Source organism: Scylla paramamosain, chromosome 32, assembly GCF_035594125.1.
Source record: "Scylla paramamosain isolate STU-SP2022 chromosome 32, ASM3559412v1, whole genome shotgun sequence".
NCBI lineage: Eukaryota > Metazoa > Arthropoda > Malacostraca > Decapoda > Portunidae > Scylla > Scylla paramamosain.
In genome coordinates this window covers 16,354,881-16,360,120 of record NC_087182.1, presented here as the reverse complement: position 1 = coordinate 16,360,120, position 5,240 = coordinate 16,354,881, and the positions used below count along the sequence as shown (strand labels likewise).

At 50.8% G+C, this 5,240-nt stretch overlaps 1 protein-coding gene across 3 annotated transcripts in view; it reads left to right on the top strand.

Moving 5' to 3' along the window:
* Positions 1 to 597: 597 nt before the first annotated feature.
* The window catches only part of LOC135089277 (transcriptional activator GLI3-like), a 64,398-nt gene continuing 59,755 nt past the window's right edge, over positions 598 to 5,240 (top strand). For 2 of the 3 annotated variants that reach the window (XM_063984752.1, XM_063984751.1), the window contains exon 1: positions 600 to 1,138. The gene's annotated coding sequence lies outside the window, so the exon portion shown is untranslated. Of the gene's footprint in view, positions 1,139 to 5,240 lie in introns of all 3 variants that reach the window. The other variant, XM_063984747.1, reaches the window with a different exon arrangement.

Sequence of the window (5,240 nt, the reverse complement as noted above, 5' to 3'; positions counted from 1 at the left end):
TCCTATCTCTCCCTCTCTTCCTCCCTTCACCCTCTCATTTGATAGCGCTATATGATCTCTTGTTGTGACTCCATAAAACAGTAAATTAATCAACCTCTTTCTCTCTCTCTTGCTTCATTTTTGTCTTCCTCTCCCTCTCCCTCCCTCTCGCTTCCCCTCCTTTTCCTCTTTTGTGTCGTTTCGCTCTCTTCCTCTCTTCTTTGCTTCCTCTTCCGTACTTCCTCTCCCTTGGTTCCTCTCCCTTTCTTCCTCTCTCTCTGTCTCTTGCTTCATCTCCGTCCCTTCCTCCCCCTTTCTTTATATATCTCTCTTCCTGTTTTTATAGACATTTTTTCCGAGACTGCTTTGTTCATTAAATTTTTTATTTTTTTTCCTAGTTTGAATTTTTCTTAGTATTGCTCTACCCTGCTGCTTTTGTCGGAATAACATCACAAAACGACAGTAGTAGTAGGAAGAAGAGGATAGGCGTTGTAGTAGTATTAGTAGTAGTAGTAGTAGTAGTAGTAGTAGTAGTAGTAGTAGTAGTAGTAGTAGTAGTAAGAACGTCATTTGGTTTCTTCCCTCTTCCTCGAATCCTGCAGCCAGCGGCCCGTCTCCTTCCCTTTCCTTCTCGCCCCTCCGTGCCCCCGGTAATGACCACAACGTAACAAGTTTCAAGAGCAAGGTGGAGAGTGTAGCGCGCGTGGAGGGTGGTGGCGAGAGAGGGACGAGGGGGAGTAGAGGGAGGGACGAAGAGACGAAGGGAAGGAAGGGGGAGGCGCCACTGCTCCGCTCTGGTCCCCAACACTCGCGGGGCCGCAGTTGGGTCCACACCACATCGCTGAGAACACGCGCCACGCTGCCTCCACGCGCCCGTCCTTCCCTCGCTGGCACGTGTACTGAACTCGCTACCCTGCCCTGCTCTCACTAGGATTGTGTCGCCAGCTGCTGTGTGTCGCCTCACCGGACCTGCAGGATAGTGTGTGCTTTGCGACTTGGTGACTTGCCGTGTTGTGGATGTGTTTGGTGTGTTGAGTGGTGTGACTGGCTCCGCGGTGCCAAGTGACCCGACAGTGAAGTGTTTACTCAGTGCCACGCGTTGGTGTCTTGTCCCTCTCATGGATACCCTACCCTCGCCGCACCTGTTCTACGCCCCCAGGTGAGTAACAGTCAGGTGGAGGTGCTCGGTTGTCTTGTAAGGTGTTGGTCGCTTTCTGGTTTGATGTGATCCGTTTTTTATGATCTTGTTCCTTGTTTGTATTCTGTTCTTTACGCACTGGTTCGTGGTCTTATTTGTGATCTCCTGCAAGGCTTAACGTTAGTGCTGGTTCTCCAAACACTCACTCAGTATTGAAGGAAGAGAATGTCATGCGGTGTAATCCTCTTAACATTCTCTTCCTCGTCCACACTCGGAAAACGACTCAATATTTTAGGTTTACATTCATGCTTCACTCAGGAGGCAGATGTTGCACAAGGCTCATCTCCAAGGCGGCAGAGGTAAGCGGTGCCTCTCTCTCTCTCAGCTGCTGTGTGTCTTTGCCCTTGAAAACCGTATGGCACTCCAGCTCCGCCATCCACCTGTCATCACTCCCCTCTCATCCGCGCCACTCTTCTTGCAGTTCTTGTTTATGAGGGTGCGCCTGCGTGTGTGTGTGTGTGTGTGTGTGTGTGTGTGTGTGTGTGTGTGTGTGTGTGTGTGTGTGTGTGTGTGTGAGGGTTCGGTTCACTGGGGAATCAACAAAAGCATCCTTCAATGCCGCATTTACTCATCTCTCTCGCTCGCTAAGGTCACGGTCGCCCCGCCCTCACCCTCACCCGCATCAACACTCGCCTTGTCTTGCCCTGCCGTGTCTCGCCTCGCCGCATCTTGTCACATGGTGTTCTCCTCTCGCTGTGGATTCCTGCAAGTCGCGCGTCGATGTCACTCACCTGTCATCTCGTAAATATCTGCCTGGGAGCGAGAGAAGCGACGGGACAATGAATGCACCTGTCTATATACCTGTTTACCTGTCACTCCTTCCTTTGCGGTATATCTGGATACAGGTGATGTTTTTACCGCAGACAAGAGACGTAATAATTGATGCATACGTCTATAGACCTACTTACCTGTCTGTCCAGTACTCTTTACCTTCCCATCTTTGTACGTACCTTCTGCCTCTCGGGAGCTTTGCACAGGTGACCGGCACGCATGCCTGCCTCACTCCCCCGCCCAGGTGTGCCGGGCTAGAGGTCACCTGGTGCGTATTATTTGTCCTTGAGTGTTCCACGGTGTGCGTCGTGCCTTGCGCCGCGGGGCATGTAGGAAGTAACACCTTAACTGGGGAAACTAGGGACGGGAATGCTGTGTTTTGGTAGACTGTGACGGGGAAGAACACCTTGAGTAATTTGAGTACTTGAGATTGTTGGTGTGTGTGTGTGTGTGTGTGTGTGTGTGTGTGTGTTTGTCAGGTTTGGTAGGGGAGAACGTTTTTAATATGCGAGGAGCTGAGCAGGATTGTGAATGTGGAAGGTTTCATTGCAGCGTGTTTGGGAGTGCGAGGTGTGACTTTGGTGTTTTGTTAGGGAATGTTGTGCTGGGGACGAGAGGAGTCAAGTTCATGGTCAGGGGGAAAAGACTGAAGGTTTTGCAGCCTCTCTCTCTCTCTCTCTCTCTCTCTCTCTCTCTCTCTCTCTCTCTCTCTCTCTCTCTCTCTCTCTCTCTCTCTCTCTCTCTCTCTCTCTCTCTCTCTCTCTCTCTCTCTCTCTCTCTCTCTCTCTCTCTCCTCTCCTCTCCTCTCCTCTCCTTTCCCTCTAAACTTACACTATTTACCAACCTCAGACTCTTAATAGTGTCTCCCCGCCACCTCAGCACCGCGTCACCTGCACCGTCAAACGCCTCCCGCTGGCCCGTCACCGCTTAGCTTTTCCTCTCTGCAGCGGGTGGCGTGACGGCTCCTTCGTAACCCCTGACCTGCTGCCGGGCGAGGACACTGACCCCCTTAGTTCGTGACCAGAGGGTAGAGGGCGTTTGAGAGGCAGCCCAGGAATCCGTGTTCACCTCAAGGGGGCGTGATGGCGAAATGTGAGACTCAAGTGTGAATATATAAGCGGGAATGTAAGAGAGATGTGCTCTGGGACAGGTTAAAGACAGGCAGGTAGAGACAGGCAGGTAGAGACAGGCAGGTAGACAGTACTGCCTCCGTGCCTTGGGTTGAATATTGAGTCGCCACACCTTACCTTTGCCTTGCCTTGCCTTGCCTTGTCTTGTCACCTTTCGCATCTCGACGCAAATTAGGGTTTCCTCAAAGTGTTTACAGTGTGAAGTTCAGGTCTCGGTCTGTGTGGCTTTGTCCTCCCCTGTGTGACCTTTCCGCGTCCATGTACAACTATAGAAGAGAAGCAACTTACAGTACAAAAGGAGAGAAGGTTAATCTGTAATCTTTATCACTAGGCTGTTTGTTTTCGCTGGTAGAGTAGGAAGCTGGAGGTGCCACACAAGGAAGGAGATAGAAGCGAGGGAGAGTTGTGGCTCAAGTTATGTGAGAGGCATCGTGTCTTAGGTCATCAGCCTCACTCAGTTTCTCACTCTCACCCCACCCTCCCTCTCTCCCTCTCCTTTGGTGCTCTCACCCACTCCCTCGTCCCTCCTTCTCCCCCACCCCCTTGCTCCTCCTCCCTGCGCACACACTCCCCGGTGCCCTCTGAACGCCGGCCTGGTGGTCCATCCTCCTCCTCCTCCTTCCTCCGCCACTCATTGAGATCATTTCAAGGTCATTGCGAAGTTGTAAGAGGATGTGCAATATTGAATCAGCGATACTGGCCTCATGGAAACAGCCTCAAGGTCAGGGTGTGTGTGTGTGTGTGTGTGTGTGTGTGTGTGTGTGTGTGTGTGTGTAGGGGTACTGATGTTTATGGTCAAGAGAATATACAGGTTTTCCATTGGGTGTTTTTATGAATGTGTACGTGTTAGCTAGCAGGTGTGTGTGTGTGTGTGTGTGTGTGTGTGTGTGTGTGTGTGTGTGTGTGTGTGTGTGTGTGTGTGTGTGTGTGTGTGTGGCCCCTCATTTGCGTACACGGGCATTGATAAGGCAGCGAGTTCTTGTTCCTCGTTCAAAGATCCTCCTCCCCTTGTTGCTTTCTTCGCTTTTATTTATACGAGGGTGAGAGTTGCCCCTGACACTTTGCGATCTAGTCTTTGCCGGGCCGGGGCGAGGCAAGGGTGGTGTCCATTACTCCTGGGACGTGAACATGGTGATCCTAATGAGATTCACTAGAGGGTGACGACAAGGGGAGAGGTTAGGAGAGGAAACACACTCACATCTCGTAAAATATAATGAAACTTCCGCATTTTGGAGGAAACCAGGTGATGGCGGGAGTTTTATTATTGCATTTTTTGTTTAGTTTTATGATTTAGACGCTTGAGTTGACGCTGTGATGAATAACATACACGCATTGCCACTGTCTCGATGGGAAACTTCATGTCACGCGGGGAATGAAGGTAATGAAAGGTGCTGTTCTCCTTTTTCTTTCCTTTTCCTTCCTTTCCTCCTCGTCAGGGTCTTACGGCGGCAGGTTGGGCCATCACGTAACGGGAGAAGGAGGAGAAAGGAAGGAGGGAGAGGGCCGGAGAGTCTTCCGGGTAACAACTTAAGTCGTTCTGCTTCATCGAATCTCAGTACCCGACCCTCTTTTGTTTCCCTTCCTTTCTCCCTCCATCCATCCCTCATTCTCTCCACTCGACCACAGCCCAGAGCGCCTTTCGTCTCCCGTCCCTCCCTAACTGTTCCCTTCCTCCCTCCCCTCCTTGTTTCCTCCCCGTCTTACCCAACCGTCTCCTGTTCCCTCTCCTCCAATTACCATACCGTAAACTCACCTCTTTCATGATGGTCCAGTTTCCCTACGGTTGTTTACCTCCTGTGTGCTTCCCTCTCACCGCCTCCTGTTGTGTTATGCAGTATTGGTAACAGGTGTGCGGCTTGGCAGATGTGAAATTCAACAGGTGTGTAATTTAACAGGTGAAGATAGAGACAGGTGATGAGTTTCGAATAATGACGGTTGTGTGTGTGTGTGTGTGAGAGAGAGAGAGAGAGAGAGAGAGAGAGAGAGAGAGAGAGAGAGAGAGAGAGAGAGAGAGAGAGAGAGAGACAAGAGGTTTACATGGGAATAGGTGTAGAAAAAGGAAAAGTACAGGTGAATGCTGACAGATATAAGTGTTAAGTGTACAGTAGGTATTCACGTTGCCTTGAGGACTTCCTTCGCGGACACGCTTAAGTGAGGCCACG